Genomic DNA, 22,950 nt, shown 5'->3' on the forward strand with positions numbered 1-22,950 from the left:
ATCGGCGTGTTTGTCCGATGCAGAGAGGGAACAGAAAAGCATGCTAGAGATGTGAGAAAAAGGTACAGACTCTTCTCCTCAGCATGCAGGCAAACAGCACGATTCGATCCTGCGTGGGGAGACCCCAATGGTTTTCTAGTCCATCGCCTTAACCACTCTGCCACGACTACGGGAGCGCTGTCTTCCCAACAAGGACAAAGCAGGCTGCAACATTTCATCCTGTAGAGGAGGGTTTTTCAGTGCTGACCATGGGGTTCCATAGCACAGCACGTTTCCTAGGTCTCTCTTATCCGAGTAACTCGGTTCACTTTATGAGCGCTCTTTCCTAGCGAGCTGACATTCAGACTCAGGGGCCGGATTGGCAAAAATCTTCTTCAGAAGTAAGTTAAGTAATTTCTTAAAATAAATTCCACAGAGCTCCTAAGAATGTTCTTAAGTGCAGTTCTTGAAAAATTCTTACTAAGTTCTCAAATATGTTCTTAAGAACATTTAAAAAAATTTTCTCAAGCTACGGGAGATTGGGCTTCCCAACGAGGACAAAGCAGGCTGCCACATCTCATCCTGTAGAGGAGGGTTTTTCAGTGCTGACCCTGGACTCCCACAGCACTGCAAATTTCCTAGGTCTCTCTTATCTGTCTCACTCAGTTCACTTCATGGGCGATTTTTCCTAGCGAGCTGACCAAACACAAGGCGGTAAAGGTGGTCCTGAAAAGGAATGAACAACGCTCTAGTCGTGAGTCAGCTGCAGAGCTGGACCGTCGTGACAGCTAACAATACAACAGTCTTTCGCCCGAACAGGGACTTGAACCCTGGACCCTCAGATTAAAAGTCTGATGCTCTACCGACTGAGCTATCCGGGCCCTGTGCCACACAGAAATAAGAAGATTTCTAGTCCATCATCTTAACTACCCGGCCACGAATACGGTAAGGTGGGTGTCCCAACGAGGAGAAAGCAGCCTGCTACATCTAATCCTGTGGAGCAGGGTTTTTCAGTGCTGACCATGGGGTTCCAGAGCACAGCACGTTTCACAGGTCTCTCTTATCCGACTCACTTAGTTCACTTCATGAGCGCTCTTTCCTAGCGAGCTGACCTCCAGACTCAGGGGCCGGATTGGCAAAAATCTTCTTCAGAAGTAAATTCAGTAATTTCTTATAATAAATTCCACAGAGTTCGTAAGAATTTTCTTAAGTGCGGTTCTTGAAAAATTCTTACTAAGTTCTCAAATATGTTCTTAAGAACATTTCAATTTTTTTTCTTGAGAAAAAAAATGACAGTCTTTATCTGACTCAATAAGCAAAAGGCTTCCCGAAGTAGCTGCAGCCACAACGCAGAGCACTAACCACTATACTATCACGGCGCACCACTGTCCCACGGCAGTAAAAATGGCCAGCGGTGTGTTTGTCCGATGCAGAGAGGGAGCAGAAAAGCGTGCTAAGGATGTGAAAAAAAAGGTACAGACTCTTCTCCTCGGCATGCAGGCAAACAGCGTAGTCGGCAGGATTCGAACCTGCACAGGGAGACCCCAATGGATTTCTAGTCCATCGCCTTAACCACTCAGCCACGACTACGGTAACCTGGTCTTCCTAACGAGGAGGAAGCAGGCTTCTACGTCTTATCTTTTGGAGCGGGGCTTTTCAGTGTTGACCCTGGGGTCCCGCAGCACAGCACGTTTCCTAGGTGTCTCTTATCCGACTAACTCAGTTCACTTCATGAGCGCTCTTTCCTAGCGAGCTGACATTCAGACTCTGGGGCCGGATTGGCAAAAATCTTCTTCAGAAGTAAGTTAAGTAATTTTTTAAAATAAATTCCACAGAGTTCGTAAGAATGTTCTTAAGTGCAGTTCTTGAAAAATTCTTGCTAAGTTCTCAAATATGTTCTTAAGAACATTTCAATTTTTTTTCTTAAGAAAAAAAATGACAGTCTTTATCTGACTCAATACATGACTGAAGACACACTGATAAATTCACACTTAAAGGATTGTCTATTTGCACTTCCCGTAGATTACCCTAATAATTATAATTAGGCATGTGCACTAAATTTCAGCACTACTAGCTTGAATGCCCGTAGTCGGCAGGGTTCGAACCTGCGCGGGGAGACCCCAATGGATTTCAAGTCCATCGCCTTAACCTCTCGGCCACGACTACACCTGGCTGTGGCCCTTCAGCTCTCTTGGCTGCAGGAGGGCAGAACAGGACGCCACGGCGCTTCAGACAAAAAATCCAGCTGAAGGACGAGGTGGCAAAAAGGAGCCCGACGCCCCCGTTGCTCGCCGGCAAAAGCCTGCCGTGACCCGGATTCGAGTCGGGGTTGCTGCAGCCACAACGCAGAGTACTAACCACTATACGATCACGGCGCACCACTGACCCACAGCAGTAAAAAGGGCCATCGGCGTGTTTGTCCGATGCAGAGAGGGAACAGAAAAGCATGCTAGAGATGTGAGAAAAAGGCACAGACTCTTCTCCTCAGCATGCAGGCAAACAGCACGATTCGATCCTGCGTGGGGAGACCCCAATGGTTTTCTAGTCCATCGCCTTAACCACTCTGCCACGACTACGGGAGCGCTGTCTTCCCAACAAGGACAAAGCAGGCTGCAACATTTCATCCTGTAGAGGAGGGTTTTTCAGTGCTGACCATGGGGTTCCATAGCACAGCACGTTTCCTAGGTCTCTCTTATCCGAGTAACTCGGTTCACTTTATGAGCGCTCTTTCCTAGCGAGCTGACATTCAGACTCAGGGGCCGGATTGGCAAAAATCTTCTTCAGAAGTAAGTTAAGTAATTTCTTAAAATAAATTCCACAGAGCTCCTAAGAATGTTCTTAAGTGCAGTTCTTGAAAAATTCTTACTAAGTTCTCAAATATGTTCTTAAGAACATTTAAATTTTTTTTCTCAAGCTACGGGAGATTGGGCTTCCCAACGAGGACAAAGCAGGCTGCCACATCTCATCCTGTAGAGGAGGGTTTTTCAGTGCTGACCCTGGACTCCCACAGCACTGCAAATTTCCTAGGTCTCTCTTATCTGTCTCACTCAGTTCACTTCATGGGCGATTTTTCCTAGCGAGCTGACCAAACACAAGGCGGTAAAGGTGGTCCTGAAGAGGAACGAACAACGCTCTAGTCGTGAGTCAGCTGCAGAGCTGGACCGTCGTGACAGCTAACAATACAACAGTCTTTCGCCCGAACAGGGACTTGAACCCTGGACCCTCAGATTAAAAGTCTGATGCTCTACCGACTGAGCTATCCGGGCCCTGTGCCACACAGAAATAAGAAGATTTCTAGTCCATCATCTTAACTACCCGGCCACGAATACGGTAAGGTGGGTGTCCCAACGAGGAGAAAGCAGCCTGCTACATCTAATCCTGTGGAGCAGGGTTTTTCAGTGCTGACCATGGGGTTCCAGAGCACAGCACGTTTCACAGGTCTCTCTTATCCGACTCACTTAGTTCACTTCATGAGCGCTCTTTCCTAGCGAGCTGACCTCCAGACTCAGGGGCCGGATTGGCAAAAATCTTCTTCAGAAGTAAATTCAGTAATTTCTTATAATAAATTCCACAGAGTTCGTAAGAATTTTCTTAAGTGCGGTTCTTGAAAAATTCTTACTAAGTTCTCAAATATGTTCTTAAGAACATTTCAATTTTTTTTCTTGAGAAAAAAAATGACAGTCTTTATCTGACTCAATAAGCAAAAGGCTTCCCGAAGTAGCTGCAGCCACAACGCAGAGCACTAACCACTATACTATCACGGCGCACCACTGTCCCACGGCAGTAAAAATGGCCAGCGGTGTGTTTGTCCGATGCAGAGAGGGAGCAGAAAAGCGTGCTAAGGATGTGAAAAAAAAGGTACAGACTCTTCTCCTCGGCATGCAGGCAAACAGCGTAGTCGGCAGGATTCGAACCTGCGCAGGGAGACCCCAATGGATTTCTAGTCCATCGCCTTAACCACTCGGCCACGACTACGGTAACCTGGTCTTCCTAACGAGGAGGAAGCAGGCTTCTACGTCTTATCTTTTGGAGCGGGGCTTTTCAGTGTTGACCCTGGGGTCCCGCAGCACAGCACGTTTCCTAGGTGTCTCTTATCCGACTAACTCAGTTCACTTCATGAGCGCTCTTTCCTAGCGAGCTGACATTCAGACTCTGGGGCCGGATTGGCAAAAATCTTCTTCAGAAGTAAGTTAAGTAATTTTTTAAAATAAATTCCACAGAGTTCGTAAGAATGTTCTTAAGTGCAGTTCTTGAAAAATTCTTGCTAAGTTCTCAAATATGTTCTTAAGAACATTTCAATTTTTTTTCTTAAGAAAAAAAATGACAGTCTTTATCTGACTCAATACATGACTGAAGACACACTGATAAATTCACACTTAAAGGATTGTCTATTTGCACTTCCCGTAGATTACCCTAATAATTATAATTAGGCATGTGCACTAAATTTCAGCACTACTAGCTTGAATGCCCGTAGTCGGCAGGGTTCGAACCTGCGCGGGGAGACCCCAATGGATTTCAAGCCCATCGCCTTAACCTCTCGGCCACGACTACACCTGGCTGTGGCCCTTCAGCTCTCTTGGCTGCAGGAGGGCAGAACAGGACGCCACGGAGCTTCAGACAAAAAATCCAGCTGAAGGACGAGGTGGCAAAAAGGAGCCCGACGCCCCCGTTGCTCGCCGGCAAAAGCCTGCCGTGACCCGGCTTTGAGTCGGGGTTGCTGCAGCCACAACGCAGAGTACTAACCACTATACGATCACGGCGCACCACTGACCCACAGCAGTAAAAAGGGCCATCGGCGTGTTTGTCCGATGCAGAGAGGGAACAGAAAAGCATGCTAGAGATGTGAAAAGAAGGCACAGACTCTTCTCCTCAGCATGCAGGCAAACAGCACAGACAGCACGATTCGATACTGCGTGGGGAGACCCCAATGGTTTTCTAGTCCATCGCCTTAACCACTCTGCCACGACTACGGGAGCGCTGTCTTCCCAACAAGGACAAAGCAGGCTGCAACATTTCATCCTGTAGAGGAGGGCTTTTCAGTGTTGACCCTGGGGTCCCGCAGCACAGCACGTTTCCTAGGTGTCTCTTATCCGACTAACTCAGTTCACTTCATGAGCGCTCTTTCCTAGCGAGCTGACATTCAGACTCTGGGGCCGGATTGGCAAAAATCTTCTTCAGAAGTAAGTTAAGTAATTTTTTAAAATAAATTCCACAGAGTTCGTAAGAATGTTCTTAAGTGCAGTTCTTGAAAAATTCTTGCTAAGTTCTCAAATATGTTCTTAAGAACATTTCAATTTTTTTTCTTAAGAAAAAAAATGACAGTCTTTATCTGACTCAATACATGACTGAAGACACACTGATAAATTCACACTTAAAGGATTGTCTATTTGCACTTCCCGTAGATTACCCTAATAATTATAATTAGGCATGTGCACTAAATTTCAGCACTACTAGCTTGAATGCCCGTAGTCGGCAGGGTTCGAACCTGCGCGGGGAGACCCCAATGGATTTCAAGCCCATCGCCTTAACCTCTCGGCCACGACTACACCTGGCTGTGGCCCTTCAGCTCTCTTGGCTGCAGGAGGGCAGAACAGGACGCCACGGAGCTTCAGACAAAAAATCCAGCTGAAGGACGAGGTGGCAAAAAGGAGCCCGACGCCCCCGTTGCTCGCCGGCAAAAGCCTGCCGTGACCCGGCTTTGAGTCGGGGTTGCTGCAGCCACAACGCAGAGTACTAACCACTATACGATCACGGCGCACCACTGACCCACAGCAGTAAAAAGGGCCATCGGCGTGTTTGTCCGATGCAGAGAGGGAACAGAAAAGCATGCTAGAGATGTGAAAAGAAGGCACAGACTCTTCTCCTCAGCATGCAGGCAAACAGCACAGACAGCACGATTCGATACTGCGTGGGGAGACCCCAATGGTTTTCTAGTCCATCGCCTTAACCACTCTGCCACGACTACGGGAGCGCTGTCTTCCCAACAAGGACAAAGCAGGCTGCAACATTTCATCCTGTAGAGGAGGGTTTTTCAGTGCTGACCATGGGGTTCCATAGCACAGCACGTTTCCTAGGTCTCTCTTATCCGAGTAACTCGGTTCACTTTATGAGCGCTCTTTCCTAGCGAGCTGACATTCAGACTCAGGGGCCGGATTGGCAAAAATCTTCTTCAGAAGTAAGTTAAGTAATTTCTTAAAATAAATTCCACAGAGCTCCTAAGAATGTTCTTAAGTGCAGTTCTTGAAAAATTCTTACTAAGTTCTCAAATATGTTCTTAAGAACATTTAAATTTTTTTTCTCAAGCTACGGGAGATTGGGCTTCCCAACGAGGACAAAGCAGGCTGCCACATCTCATCCTGTAGAGGAGGGTTTTTCAGTGCTGACCCTGGACTCCCACAGCACTGCAAATTTCCTAGGTCTCTCTTATCTGTCTCACTCAGTTCACTTCATGGGCGATTTTTCCTAGCGAGCTGACCAAACACAAGGCGGTAAAGGTGGTCCTGAAGAGGAACGAACAACGCTCTAGTCGTGAGTCAGCTGCAGAGCTGGACCGTCGTGACAGCTAACAATACAACAGTCTTTCGCCCGAACAGGGACTTGAACCCTGGACCCTCAGATTAAAAGTCTGATGCTCTACCGACTGAGCTATCCGGGCCCTGTGCCACACAGAAATAAGAACATTTCTAGTCCATCATCTTAACTACCCGGCCACGAATACGGTAAGCTGGGTGTCCCAACGAGGAGAAAGCAGCCTGCTACATCTAATCCTGTGGAGCAGGGTTTTTCAGTGCTGACCATGGGGTTCCAGAGGAGAGCACGTTTCCCAGGTCTCTCTTATCCGACTCACTTAGTTCACTTCATGAGCGCTCTTTCCTAGCGAGCTGACCTCCAGACTCAGGGGCCGGATTGGCAAAAATCTTCATCAGAAGTAAGTTCAGTAATTTCTTATAATAAATTCCACAGAGTTCGTAAGAATTTTCTTAAGTGCAGTTCTTGAAAAATTCTTACTAAGTTCTCAAATATGTTCTTAAGAACATTTCAATTTTTTTTCTTGAGAAAAAAAATGACAGTCTTTATCTGACTCAATAAGCAAAAGGCTTCCTGAAGTAGCTGCAGACACAACGCAGAGCACTAACCACTATACTATCACGGCGCACCACTGTCCCACGGCAGTAAAAAAGGCCAGCGGTGTGTTTGTCCGATGCAGAGAGGGAGCAGAAAAGCGTGCTAAGGATGTGAAAAAAAAGGTACAGACTCTTCTCCTCGGCATGCAGACAAACAGCGTAGTCGGCAGGATTCGAACCTGCGCAGGGAGACCCCAATGGATTTCTAGTCCATCGCCTTAACCACTCGGCCACGACTACGGTAACCTAGGCTTCCTAACGAGGAGGAAGCAGGCTTCTACGTCTTATCTTTTGGAGCGGGGCTTTTCAGTGTTGACCCTGGGGTCCCGCAGCACAGCACGTTTCCTAGGTGTCTCTTATCCGACTAACTCAGTTCACTTCATGAGCGCTCTTTCCTAGCGAGCTGACATTCAGACTCTGGGGCCGGATTGGCAAAAATCTTCTTCAGAAGTAAGTTAAGTAATTTTTTAAAATAAATTCCACAGAGTTCGTAAGAATGTTCTTAAATGCAGTTCTTGAAAAATTCTTGCTAAGTTCTCAAATATGTTCTTAAGAACATTTCAATTTTTTTTCTTAAGAAAAAAAATGACAGTCTTTATCTGACTCAATACATGACTGAAGACACACTGATAAATTCACACTTAAAGGATTGTCTATTTGCACTTCCCGTAGATTACCCTAATAATTATAATTAGGCATGTGCACTAAATTTCAGCACTACTAGCTTGAATGCCCGTAGTCGGCAGGGTTCGAACCTGCGCGGGGAGACCCCAATGGATTTCAAGCCCATCGCCTTAACCTCTCGGCCACGACTACACCTGGCTGTGGCCCTTCAGCTCTCTTGGCTGCAGGAGGGCAGAACAGGACGCCACGGAGCTTCAGACAAAAAATCCAGCTGAAGGACGAGGTGGCAAAAAGGAGCCCGACGCCCCCGTTGCTCGCCGGCAAAAGCCTGCCGTGACCCGGCTTCGAGTCGGGGTTGCTGCAGCCACAACGCAGAGTACTAACCACTATACGATCACGGCGCACCACTGACCCACAGCAGTAAAAAGGGCCATCGGCGTGTTTGTCCGATGCAGAGAGGGAACAGAAAAGCATGCTAGAGATGTGAAAAGAAGGCACAGACTCTTCTCCTCAGCATGCAGGCAAACAGCACAGACAGCACGATTCGATACTGCGTGGGGAGACCCCAATGGTTTTCTAGTCCATCGCCTTAACCACTCTGCCACGACTACGGGAGCGCTGTCTTCCCAACAAGGACAAAGCAGGCTGCAACATTTCATCCTGTAGAGGAGGGTTTTTCAGTGCTGACCATGGGGTTCCATAGCACAGCACGTTTCCTAGGTCTCTCTTATCCGAGTAACTCGGTTCACTTTATGAGCGCTCTTTCCTAGCGAGCTGACATTCAGACTCAGGGGCCGGATTGGCAAAAATCTTCTTCAGAAGTAAGTTAAGTAATTTCTTAAAATAAATTCCACAGAGCTCCTAAGAATGTTCTTAAGTGCAGTTCTTGAAAAATTCTTACTAAGTTCTCAAATATGTTCTTAAGAACATTTTAAAAAATTTTCTCAAGCTACGGGAGATTGGGCTTCCCAACGAGGACAAAGCAGGCTGCCACATCTCATCCTGTAGAGGAGGGTTTTTCAGTGCTGACCCTGGACTCCCACAGCACTGCAAATTTCCTAGGTCTCTCTTATCTGTCTCACTCAGTTCACTTCATGGGCGATTTTTCCTAGCGAGCTGACCAAACACAAGGCGGTAAAGGTGGTCCTGAAGAGGAACGAACAACGCTCTAGTCGTGAGTCAGCTGCAGAGCTGGACCGTCGTGACAGCTAACAATACAACAGTCTTTCGCCCGAACAGGGACTTGAACCCTGGACCCTCAGATTAAAAGTCTGATGCTCTACCGACTGAGCTATCCGGGCCCTGTGCCACACAGAAATAAGAAGATTTCTAGTCCATCATCTTAACTACCCGGCCACGAATACGGTAAGGTGGGTGTCCCAACGAGGAGAAAGCAGCCTGCTACATCTAATCCTGTGGAGCAGGGTTTTTCAGTGCTGACCATGGGGTTCCAGAGCACAGCACGTTTCACAGGTCTCTCTTATCCGACTCACTTAGTTCACTTCATGAGCGCTCTTTCCTAGCGAGCTGACCTCCAGACTCAGGGGCCGGATTGGCAAAAATCTTCTTCAGAAGTAAGTTCAGTAATTTCTTATAATAAATTCCACAGAGTTCGTAAGAATTTTCTTAAGTGCGGTTCTTGAAAAATTCTTACTAAGTTCTCAAATATGTTCTTAAGAACATTTCAATTTTTTTTCTTGAGAAAAAAAATGACAGTCTTTATCTGACTCAATAAGCAAAAGGCTTCCCGAAGTAGCTGCAGCCACAACGCAGAGCACTAACCACTATACTATCACGGCGCACCACTGTCCCACGGCAGTAAAAATGGCCAGCGGTGTGTTTGTCCGATGCAGAGAGGGAGCAGAAAAGCGTGCTAAGGATGTGAAAAAAAAGGTACAGACTCTTCTCCTCGGCATGCAGGCAAACAGCGTAGTCGGCAAGATTCGAACCTGCGCAGGGAGACCCCAATGGATTTCTAGTCCATCGCCTTAACCACTCGGCCACGACTACGGTAACCTGGGCTTCCTAACGAGGAGGAAGCAGGCTTCTACGTCTTATCTTTTGGAGCGGGGCTTTTCAGTGTTGACCCTGGGGTCCCGCAGCACAGCACGTTTCCTAGGTGTCTCTTATCCGACTAACTCAGTTCACTTCATGAGCGCTCTTTCCTAGCGAGCTGACATTCAGACTCAGGGGCCGGATTGGCAAAAATCTTCTTCAGAAGTAAGTTAAGTAATTTTTAAAAATAAATTCCACAGAGTTCGTAAGAATGTTCTTATGTGCAGTTCTTGAAAAATTCTTGCTAAGTTCTCAAATATGTTCTTAAGAACATTTCAATTTTTTTTCTTAAGAAAAAAAATGACAGTCTTTATCTGACTCAATACATGACTGAAGACACACTGATAAATTCACACTTAAAGGATTGTCTATTTGCACTTCCCGTAGATTACCCTAATAATTATATTTAGGCATGTGCACTAAATTTCAGCACTACTAGCTTGAATGCCCGTAGTCGGCAGGGTTCGAACCTGCGCGGGGAGACCCCAATGGATTTCAAGTCCATCGCCTTTACCACTCGGCCACGACTACGGTAACCTGGGCTTCCTAACGAGGAGGAAGCAGGCTTCTACGTCTTATCTTTTGGAGCGGGGCTTTTCAGTGTTGACCCTGGGGTCCCGCAGCACAGCACGTTTCCTAGGTGTCTCTTATCCGACTAACTCAGTTCACTTCATGAGCGCTCTTTCCTAGCGAGCTGACATTCAGACTCAGGGGCCGGATTGGCAAAAATCTTCTTCAGAAGTAAGTTAAGTAATTTTTAAAAATAAATTCCACAGAGTTCGTAAGAATGTTCTTATGTGCAGTTCTTGAAAAATTCTTGCTAAGTTCTCAAATATGTTCTTAAGAACATTTCAATTTTTTTTCTTAAGAAAAAAAATGACAGTCTTTATCTGACTCAATACATGACTGAAGACACACTGATAAATTCACACTTAAAGGATTGTCTATTTGCACTTCCCGTAGATTACCCTAATAATTATATTTAGGCATGTGCACTAAATTTCAGCACTACTAGCTTGAATGCCCGTAGTCGGCAGGGTTCGAACCTGCGCGGGGAGACCCCAATGGATTTCAAGTCCATCGCCTTAACCTCTCGGCCACGACTACACCTGGCTGTGGCCCTTCAGCTCTCTTGGCTGCAGGAGGGCAGAACAGGACGCCACGGAGCTTCAGACAAAAAATCCAGGGGAAGGACGAGGTGGCAAAAAGGAGCCCGACGCCCCCGTTGCTCGCCGGCAAAAGCCTGCCGTGACCCAGATTCGAGTCGGGGTTGCTGCAGCCACAACGCAGAGTACTAACCACTATACGATCACGGCGCACCACTGACCCACAGCAGTAAAAAGGGCCATCGGCGTGTTTGTCCGATGCAGAGAGGGAACAGAAAAGCATGCTAGAGATGTGAAAAAAAGGCACAGACTCTTCTCCTCAGCATGCAGGCAAACAGCACGATTCGATCCTGCGTGGGGAGACCCCAATGGTTTTCTAGTCCATCGCCTTAACCACTCTGCCACGACTACGGGAGCGCTGTCTTCCCAACAAGGACAAAGCAGGCTGCAACATTTCATCCTGTAGAGGAGGGTTTTTCAGTGCTGACCATGGGGTTCCATAGCACAGCACGTTTCCTAGGTCTCTCTTATCCGAGTAACTCGGTTCACTTTATGAGCGCTCTTTCCTAGCGAGCTGACATTCAGACTCAGGGGCCGGATTGGCAAAAATCTTCTTCAGAAGTAAGTTAAGTAAGTTCTTAAAATAAATTCCACAGAGCTCCTAAGAATGTTCTTAAGTGCAGTTCTTGAAAAATTCTTACTAAGTTCTCAAATATGTTCTTAAGAACATTTAAATTTTTTTTCTCAAGCTACGGGAGATTGGGCTTCCCAACGAGGACAAAGCAGGCTGCCACATCTCATCCTGTAGAGGAGGGTTTTTCAGTGCTGACCCTGGACTCCCACAGCACTGCAAATTTCCTAGGTCTCTCTTATCTGTCTCACTCAGTTCACTTCATGGGCGATTTTTCCTAGCGAGCTGACCAAACACAAGGCGGTAAAGGTGGTCCTGAAGAGGAACGAACAACGCTCTAGTCGTGAGTCAGCTGCAGAGCTGGACCGCCGTGACAGCTAACAATACAACAGTCCTTCGCCCGAACAGGGACTTGAACCCTGGACCCTCAGATTAAAAGTCTGATGCTCTACCGACTGAGCTATCCGGGCCCTGTGCCACACAGAAATAAGAAGATTTCTAGTCCATCATCTTAACTACCCGGCCACGAATACGGTAAGGTGGGTGTCCCAACGAGGAGAAAGCAGCCTGCTACATCTAATCCTGTGGAGCAGGGTTTTTCAGTGCTGACCATGGGGTTCCAGAGCACAGCACGTTTCACAGGTCTCTCTTATCCGACTCACTTAGTTCACTTCATGAGCGCTCTTTCCTAGCGAGCTGACCTCCAGACTCAGGGGCCGGATTGGCAAAAATCTTCTTCAGAAGTAAGTTCAGTAATTTCTTATAATAAATTCCACAGAGTTCGTAAGAATTTTCTTAAGTGCGGTTCTTGAAAAATTCTTACTAAGTTCTCAAATATGTTCTTAAGAACATTTCAATTTTTTTTCTTGAGAAAAAAAATGACAGTCTTTATCTGACTCAATAAGCAAAAGGCTTCCCGAAGTAGCTGCAGCCACAACGCAGAGCACTAACCACTATACTATCACGGCGCACCACTGTGCCACGGCAGTAAAAAGGGCCAGCGGTGTGTTTGTCCGATGCAGAGAGGGAGCAGAAAAGCGTGCTAAGGATGAGAAAAAAAAGGTACAGACTCTTCTCCTCGGCATGCAGGCAAACAGCGTAGTCGGCAGGATTCGAACCTGCGCAGGGAGACCCCAATGGATTTCTAGTCCATCGCCTTAACCACTCGGCCACGACTACGGTAACCTAGGCTTCCTAACGAGGAGGAAGCAGGCTTCTACGTCTTATCTTTTGGAGCGGGGCTTTTCAGTGTTGACCCTGGGGTCCCGCAGCACAGCACGTTTCCTAGGTGTCTCTTATCCGACTAACTCAGTTCACTTCATGAGCGCTCTTTCCTAGCGAGCTGACATTCAGACTCTGGGGCCGGATTGGCAAAAATCTTCTTCAGAAGTAAGTTAAGTCATTTTTTAAAATAAATTCCACAGAGTTCGTAAGAATGTTCTTAAGTGCAGTTCTTGAAAAATTCTTGCTAAGTTCTCAAATATGTTCTTAAGAACATTTCAATTTTTTTTCTTAAGAAAAAAAATGACAGTCTTTATCTGACTCAATACATGACTGAAGACACACTGATAAATTCACACTTAAAGGATTGTCTATTTGCACTTCCCGTAGATTACCCTAATAATTATAATTAGGCATGTGCACTAAATTTCAGCACTACTAGCTTGAATGCCCGTAGTCGGCAGGGTTCGAACCTGCGCGGGGAGACCCCAATGGATTTCAAGTCCATCGCCTTAACCTCTCGGCCACGACTACACCTGGCTGTGGCCCTTCAGCTCTCTTGGCTGCAGGAGGGCAGAACAGGACGCCACGGAGCTTCAGACAAAAAATCCAGCTGAAGGACGAGGTGGCAAAAAGGAGCCCGACGCCCCCGTTGCTCGCCGGCAAAAGCCTGCCGTGACCCGGATTCGAGTCGGGGTTGCTGCAGCCACAACGCAGAGTACTAACCACTATACGATCACGGCGCACCACTGACCCACAGCAGTAAAAAGGGCCATCAGCGTGTTTGTCCGATGCAGAGAGGGAACAGAAAAGCATGCTAGAGATGTGTGAAAAAGGCACAGACTCTTCTCCTCAGCATGCAGGCAAACAGCACGATTCGATCCTGCGTGGGGAGACCCCAATGGTTCTCTAGTCCATCGCCTTAACCACTCTGCCACGACTACGGGAGCGCTGTCTTCCCAACAAGGACAAAGCAGGCTGCAACATTTCATCCTGTAGAGGAGGGTTTTTCAGTGCTGACCATGGGGTTCCATAGCACAGCACGTTTCCTAGGTCTCTCTTATCCGAGTAACTCGGTTCACTTTATGAGCGCTCTTTCCTAGCGAGCTGACATTCAGACTCAGGGGCCGGATTGGCAAAAATCTTCTTCAGAAGTAAGTTAAGTAATTTCTTAAAATAAATTCCACAGAGCTCCTAAGAATGTTCTTAAGTGCAGTTCTTGAAAAATTCTTACTAAGTTCTCAAATATGTTCTTAAGAACATTTCAATTTTTTTTCTTGAGAAAAAAAATGACAGTCTTTATCTGACTCAATAAGCAAAAGGCTTCCCGAAGTAGCTGCAGACACAACGCAGAGCACTAACCACTATACTATCACGGCGCACCACTGTCCCACGGCAGTAAAAAGGGCCAGCGGTGTGTTTGTCCGATGCAGAGAGGGAGCAGAAAAGCGTGCTAAGGATGAGAAAAAAAAGGTACAGACTCTTCTCCTCGGCATGCAGGCAAACAGCGTAGTCGGCAGGATTCGAACCTGCGCAGGGAGACCCCAATGGATTTCTAGTCCATCGCCTTAACCACTCGGCCACGACTACGGTAACCTAGGCTTCCTAACGAGGAGGAAGCAGGCTTCTACGTCTTATCTTTTGGAGCGGGGCTTTTCAGTGTTGACCCTGGGGTCCCGCAGCACAGCACGTTTCCTAGGTGTCTCTTATCCGACTAACTCAGTTCACTTCATGAGCGCTCTTTCCTAGCTAGCTGACATTCAGACTCTGGGGCCGGATTGGCAAAAATCTTCTTCAGAAGTAAGTTAAGTAATTTTTTAAAATAAATTCCACAGAGTTCGTAAGAATGTTCTTAAGTGCAGTTCTTGAAAAATTCTTGCTAAGTTCTCAAATATGTTCTTAAGAACATTTCAATTTTTTTTCTTAAGAAAAAAAATGACAGTCTTTATCTGACTCAATACATGACTGAAGACACACTGATAAATTCACACTTAAAGGATTGTCTATTTGCACTTCCCGTAGATTACCCTAATAATTATAATTAGGCATGTGCACTAAATTTCAGCACTACTAGCTTGAATGCCCGTAGTCGGCAGGGTTCGAACCTGCGCGGAGAGACCCCAATGGATTTCAAGTCCATCGCCTTAACCTCTCGGCCACGACTACACCTGGCTGTGGCCCTTCAGCTCTCTTGGCTGCAGGAGGGCAGAACAGGACGCCACGGAGCTTCAGACAAAAAATCCAGCTGAAGGACGAGGTGGCAAAAAGGAGCCCGACGCCCCCGTTGCTCGCCGGCAAAAGCCTGCCGTGACCCGGATTCGAGTCGGGGTTGCTGCAGCCACAACGCAGAGTACTAACCACTATACGATCACGGCGCACCACTGACCCACAGCAGTAAAAAGGGCCATCGGCGTGTTTGTCCGATGCAGAGAGGGAACAGAAAAGCATGCTAGAGATGTGAAAAAAAGGCACAGACTCTTCTCCTCAGCATGCAGGCAAACAGCACGATTCGATCCTGCGTGGGGAGACCCCAATGGTTTTCTAGTCCATCGCCTTAACCACTCTGCCACGACTACGGGAGCGCTGTCTTCCCAACAAGGACAAAGCAGGCTGCAACATTTCATCCTGTAGAGGAGGGTTTTTCAGTGCTGACCATGGGGTTCCATAGCACAGCACGTTTCCTAGGTCTCTCTTATCCGAGTAACTCGGTTCACTTTATGAGCGCTCTTTCCTAGCGGGCTGACATTCAGACTCAGGGGCCGGATTGGCAAAAATCTTCTTCAGAAGTAAGTTAAGTAATTTCTTAAAATAAATTCCACAGAGCTCCTAAGAATGTTCTTAAGTGCAGTTCTTGAAAAATTCTTACTAAGTTCTCAAATATGTTCTTAAGAACATTTCAATTTTTTTTCTTGAGAAAAAAAATGACAGTCTTTATCTGACTCAATAAGCAAAAGGCTTCCCGAAGTAGCTGCAGACACAACGCAGAGCACTAACCACTATACTATCACGGCGCACCACTGTCCCACGGCAGTAAAAAGGGCCAGCGGTGTGTTTGTCCGATGCAGAGAGGGAGCAGAAAAGCGTGCTAAGGATGAGAAAAAAAAGGTACAGACTCTTCTCCTCGGCATGCAGGCAAACAGCGTAGTCGGCAGGATTCGAACCTGCGCAGGGAGACCCCAATGGATTTCTAGTCCATCGCCTTAACCACTCGGCCACGACTACGGTAACCTAGGCTTCCTAACGAGGAGGAAGCAGGCTTCTACGTCTTATCTTTTGGAGCGGGGCTTTTCAGTGTTGACCCTGGGGTCCCGCAGCACAGCACGTTTCCTAGGTGTCTCTTATCCGACTAACTCAGTTCACTTCATGAGCGCTCTTTCCTAGCGAGCTGACATTCAGACTCTGGGGCCGGATTGGCAAAAATCTTCTTCAGAAGTAAGTTAAGTCATTTTTTAAAATAAATTCCACAGAGTTCGTAAGAATGTTCTTAAGTGCAGTTCTTGAAAAATTCTTGCTAAGTTCTCAAATATGTTCTTAAGAACATTTCAATTTTTTTTCTTAAGAAAAAAAATGACAGTCTTTATCTGACTCAATACATGACTGAAGACACACTGATAAATTCACACTTAAAGGATTGTCTATTTGCACTTCCCGTAGATTACCCTAATAATTATAATTAGGCATGTGCACTAAATTTCAGCACTACTAGCTTGAATGCCCGTAGTCGGCAGGGTTCAAACCTGCGCGGGGAGACCCCAATGGATTTCAAGTCCATCGCCTTAACCTCTCGGCCACGACTACACCTGGCTGTGGCCCTTCAGCTCTCTTGGCTGCAGGAGGGCAGAACAGGACGCCACGGAGCTTCAGACAAAAAATCCAGCTGAAGGACGAGGTGGCAAAAAGGAGCCCGACGCCCCCGTTGCTCGCCGGCAAAAGCCTGCCGTGACCCGGATTCGAGTCGGGGTTGCTGCAGCCACAACGCAGAGTACTAACCACTATACGATCACGGCGCACCACTGACCCACAGCAGTAAAAAGGGCCATCGGCGTGTTTGTCCGATGCAGAGAGGGAACAGAAAAGCATGCTAGAGATGTGTGAAAAAGGCACAGACTCTTCTCCTCAGCATGCAGGCAAACAGCACAGACAGCACGATTCGATCCTGCGTGGGGAGACCCCAATGGTTTTCTAGTCCATCGCCTTAACCACTCTGCCACGACTACGGGAGCGCTGTCTTCCCAACAAGGACAAAGCAGGCTGCAACATTTCATCCTGTAGAGGAGGGTTTTTCAGTGCTGACCATGGGGTTCCATAGCACAGCACGTTTCCTAGGTCTCTCTTATCCGAGTAACTCGGTTCACTTCATGAGCGCTCTTTCCTAGCGAGCTGACATTCAGACTCAGGGGCCGGATTGGCAAAAATCTTCTTCAGAAGTAAGTTAAGTAATTTCTTAAAATAAATTCCACAGAGCTCCTAAGAATGTTTTTAAGTGCAGTTCTTGAAAAATTCTTACTAAGTTCTCAAATATGTTCTTAAGAACATTTCAATTTTTTTTCTCAAGCTACGGGAGATTGGGCTTCCCAACGAGGACAAAGCAGGCTGCCACATCTCATCCTGTAGAGGAGGGTTTTTCAGTGCTGACCCTGGACTCCCACAGCACTGCAAATTTCCTAGGTCTCTCTTATCTGTCTCACTCAGTTCACTTCATGGGCGATTTTTCCTAGCGAGCTGACCAAACACAAGGCGGTGAAGGTGGTCCTGAAGAGGAACGAACAACGCTCTAGTCGTGAGTCAGCTGCAGAGCTGGACCGGCATGACAGCTAACAATACAACAGTCTTTCGCCCGAACAGGGACTTGAACCCTGGACCCTCAGATTAAAAGCTATACGACTGAGCTATACGGGCCCTGTGACACACAGAAATAAGAAGATTTCTAGTCCATCATCTTAACTACCCGGCCACGAATACGGTAAGCTGGGTGTCCCAACGAGGAGAAAGCAGCCTGCTACATCTAATCCTGTGGAGCAGGGTTTTTCAGTGCTGACCATGGGGTTCCAGAGCACAGCACGTTTCCCAGGTCTCTCTTATCCGACTCACTTAGTTCACTTCATGAGCGCTCTTTCCTAGCGAGCTGACCTCCAGACTCAGGGGCCGGATTGGCAAAAATCTTCTTCAGAAGTAAGTTCAGTAATTTCTTATAATAAATTCCACAGAGTTCGTAAGAATTTTCTTAAGTGCAGTTCTTGAAAAATTCTTACTAAGTTCTCAAATATGTTCTTAAGAACATTTCAATTTTTTTTCTTGAGAAAAAAAATGACAGTCTTTATCTGACTCAATAAGCAAAAGGCTTCCCGAAGTAGCTGCAGCCACAACGCAGAGCACTAACCACTATACTATCACGGCGCACCGCTGTCCCACGGCAGTAAAAAGGGCCAGCGGTGTGTTTGTCCGATGCAGAGAGGGAGCAGAAAAGCGTGCTAAGGATGTGAAAAAAAAGGTACAGACTCTTCTCCTCGGCATGCAGGCAAACAGCGTAGTCGGCAGAATTCGAACCTGCGCAGGGAGACCCCAATGGATTTCTAGTCCATCGCCTTAACCACTCGGCCACGACTACAGTAACCTGGGCTTCCTAACGAGGAGGAAGCAGGCTTCTACGTCTTATCTTTTGGAGCGGGGCTTTTCAGTGTTGACCCTGGGGTCCCGCAGCACAGCACGTTTCCTAGGTGTCTCTTATCCGACTAACTCAGTTCACTTCATGAGCGCTCTTTCCTAGCGAGCTGACTTTCAGACTCAGGGGCCGGATTGGCAAAAATCTTCTTCAGAAGTAAGTTAAGTAATTTTAAAAAATAAATTCCACAGAGTTCGTAAGAATGTTCTTATGTGCAGTTCTTGAAAAATTCTTGCTAAGTTCTCAAATATGTTCTTAAGAACATTTCAATTTTTTTTCTTAAGAAAAAAAATGACAGTCTTTATCTGACTCAATACATGACTGAAGACACACTGATAAATTCACACTTAAAGGATTGTCTATTTGCACTTCCCGTAGATTACCCTAATAATTATATTTAGGAATGTGCACTAAATTTCAGCACTACTAGCTTGAATGCCCGTAGTCGGCAGGGTTCGAATCTGCGCGGGGAGACCCCAATGGATTTCAAGTCCATCGCCTTAACCTCTCGGCCACGACTACACCTGGCTGTGGCCCTTCAGCTCTCTTGGCTGCAGGAGGGCAGAACAGGACGCCACGGAGCTTCAGACAAAAAATCCAGCTGAAGGACGAGGTGGCAAAAAGGAGCCCGACGCCCCCGTTGCTCGCCGGCAAAAGCCTGCCGTGACCCGGATTCGAGTCGGGGTTGCTGCAGCCACAACGCAGAGTACTAACCACTATACGATCACGGCGCACCACTGACCCACAGCAGTAAAAAGGGCCATCGGCGTGTTTGTCCGATGCAGAGAGGGAACAGAAAAGCATGCTAGAGATGTGAAAAAAAGGCACAGACTCTTCTCCTCAGCATGCAGGCAAACAGCATAGACAGCACGATTCGATCCTGCGTGGGGAGACCCCAATGGTTTTCTAGTCCATCGCCTTAACCACTCTGCCACGACTACGGGAGCGCTGTCTTCCCAACAAGGACAAAGCAGGCTGCAACATTTCATCCTGTAGAGGAGGGTTTTTCAGTGCTGACCATGGGGTTCCATAGCACAGCACGTTTCCTAGGTCTCTCTTATCCGAGTAACTCGGTTCACTTCATGAGCGCTCTTTCCTAGCGAGCTGACATTCAGACTCAGGGGCCGGATTGGCAAAAATCTTCTTCAGAAGTAAGTTAAGTAATTTTAAAAAATAAATTCCACAGAGTTCGTAAGAATGTTCTTATGTGCAGTTCTTGAAAAATTCTTGCTAAGTTCTCAAATATGTTCTTAAGAACATTTCAATTTTTTTTCTTAAGAAAAAAAATGACAGTCTTTATCTGACTCAATACATGACTGAAGACACACTGATAAATTCACACTTAAAGGATTGTCTATTTGCACTTCCCGTAGATTACCCTAATAATTATATTTAGGAATGTGCACTAAATTTCAGCACTACTAGCTTGAATTCCCGTAGTCGGCAGGGTTCGAATCTGCGCGGGGAGACCCCAATGGATTTCAAGTCCATCGCCTTAACCTCTCGGCCACGACTACACCTGGCTGTGGCCCTTCAGCTCTCTTGGCTGCAGGAGGGCAGAACAGGACGCCACGGAGCTTCAGACAAAAAATCCAGCTGAAGGACGAGGTGGCAAAAAGGAGCCCGACGCCCCCGTTGCTCGCCGGCAAAAGCCTGCCGTGACCCGGATTCGAGTCGGGGTTGCTGCAGCCACAACGCAGAGTACTAACCACTATACGATCACGGCGCACCACTGACCCACAGCAGTAAAAAGGGCCATCGGCGTGTTTGTCCGATGCAGAGAGGGAACAGAAAAGCATGCTAGAGATGTGAAAAAAAGGCACAGACTCTTCTCCTCAGCATGCAGGCAAACAGCACAGACAGCACGATTCGATCCTGCGTGGGGAGACCCCAATGGTTTTCTAGTCCATCGCCTTAACCACTCTGCCACGACTACGGGAGCGCTGTCTTCCCAACAAGGACAAAGCAGGCTGCAACATTTCATCCTGTAGAGGAGGGTTTTTCAGTGCTGACCATGGGGTTCCATAGCACAGCACGTTTCCTAGGTCTCTCTTATCCGAGTAACTCGGTTCACTTCATGAGCGCTCTTTCCTAGCGAGCTGACATTCAGACTCAGGGGCCGGATTGGCAAAAATCTTCTTCAGAAGTAAGTTAAGTAATTTCTTAAAATAAATTCCACAGAGCTCCTAAGAATGTTCTTAAGTGCAGTTCTTGAAAAATTCTTACTAAGTTCTCAAATATGTTCTTAAGAACATTTAAAAAATTTTTCTCAAGCTACGGGAGATTGGGCTTCCCAACGAGGACAAAGCAGGCTGCCACATCTCATCCTGTAGAGGAGGGTTTTTCAGTGCTGACCCTGGACTCCCACAGCACTGCAAATTTCCTAGGTCTCTCTTATCTGTCTCACTCAGTTCACTTCATGGGCGATTTTTCCTAGCGAGCTGACCAAACACAAGGCGGTAAAGGTGGTCCTGAAGAGGAACGAACAACGCTCTAGTCGTGAGTCAGCTGCAGAGCTGGACCGGCGTGACAGCTAACAATACAACAGTCTTTCGCCCGAACAGGGACTTGAACCCTGGACCCTCAGATTAAAAGTCTGATGCTCTACCGACTGAGCTATACAGGCCCTGTGCCACACAGAAATAAGAAGATTTCTAGTCCATCATCTTAACTACCCGGCCACGAATACGGTAAGCTGGGTGTCCCAACGAGGAGAAAGCAGCCTGCTACATCTAATCCTGTGGAGCAGGGTTTTTCAGTGCTGACCATGGGGTTCCAGAGCACAGCACGTTTCCCAGGTCTCTCTTATCCGACTCACTTAGTTCACTTCATGAGCGCTCTTTCCTAGCGAGCTGACCTCCAGACTCAGGGGCCGGATTGGCAAAAATCTTCTTCAGAAGTAAGTTCAGTAATTTCTTATAATAAATTCCACAGAGTTCGTAAGAATTTTCTTAAGTGCAGTTCTTGAAAAATTCTTACTAAGTTCTCAAATATGTTCTTAAGAACATTTCAATTTTTTTTCTTGAGAAAAAAAATGACAGTCTTTATCTGACTCAATAAGCAAAAGGCTTCCCGAAGTAGCTGCAGCCACAACGCAGAGCACTAACCACTATACTATCACGGCGCACCACTGTCCCACGGCAGTAAAAAGGGCCAGCGGTGTGTTTGTCCGATGCAGAGAGGGAGCAGAAAAGCGTGCTAAGGATGTGAAAAAAAAGGTACAGACTCTTCTCCTCGGCATGCAGGCAAACAGCGTAGTCGGCAGGATTCGAACCTGCGCAGGGAGACCCCAATGGATTTCTAGTCCATCGCCTTAACCACTCGGCCACGACTACGGTAACCTGGGCTTCCTAACGAGGAGGAAGCAGGCTTCTACGTCTTATCTTTTGGAGCGGGGCTTTTCAGTGTTGACCCTGGGGTCCCGCAGCACAGCACGTTTCCTAGGTGTCTCTTATCCGACTAACTCAGTTCACTTCATGAGCGCTCTTTCCTAGCGAGCTGACATTCAGACTCAGGGGCCGGATTGGCAAAAATCTTCTTCAGAAGTAAGTTAAGTAATTTTTAAAAATAAATTCCACAGAGTTCGTAAGAATGTTCTTATGTGCAGTTCTTGAAAAATTCTTGCTAAGTTCTCAAATATGTTCTTAAGAACATTTCAATTTTTTTTCTTAAGAAAAAAAATGACAGTCTTTATCTGACTCAATACATGACTGAAGACACACTGATAAATTCACACTTAAAGGATTGTCTATTTGCACTTCCCGTAGATTACCCTAATAATTATATTTAGGCATGTGCACTAAATTTCAGCACTACTAGCTTGAATGCCCGTAGTCGGCAGGGTTCGAACCTGCGCGGGGAGACCCCAATGGATTTCAAGTCCATCGCCTTTACCACTCAGCCACGACTACGGTAACCTGGGCTTCCTAACGAGGAGGAAGCAGGCTTCTACGTCTTATCTTTTGGAGCGGGGCTTTTCAGTGTTGACCCTGGGGTCCCGCAGCACAGCACGTTTCCTAGGTGTCTCTTATCCGACTAACTCAGTTCACTTCATGAGCGCTCTTTCCTAGCGAGCTGACATTCAGACTCAGGGGCCGGATTGGCAAAAATCTTCTTCAGAAGTAAGTTAAGTAATTTTTAAAAATAAATTCCACAGAGTTCGTAAGAATGTTCTTATGTGCAGTTCTTGAAAAATTCTTGCTAAGTTCTCAAATATGTTCTTAAGAACATTTCAATTTTTTTTCTTAAGAAAAAAAATGACAGTCTTTATCTGACTCAATACATGACTGAAGACACACTGATAAATTCACACTTAAAGGATTGTCTATTTGCACTTCCCGTAGATTACCCTAATAATTATATTTAGGCATGTGCACTAAATTTCAGCACTACTAGCTTGAATGCCCGTAGTCGGCAGGGTTCGAACCTGCACGGGGAGACCCCAATGGATTTCAAGTCCATCGCCTTAACCTCTCGGCCACGACTACACCTGGCTGTGGCCCTTCAGCTCTCTTGGCTGCAGGAGGGCAGAACAGGACGCCACAGAGC

The sequence above is a fragment of the Barbus barbus genome (assembly GCF_936440315.1).
Source record: "Barbus barbus genome assembly, chromosome: 14".
Lineage (NCBI taxonomy): Eukaryota > Metazoa > Chordata > Actinopteri > Cypriniformes > Cyprinidae > Barbus > Barbus barbus.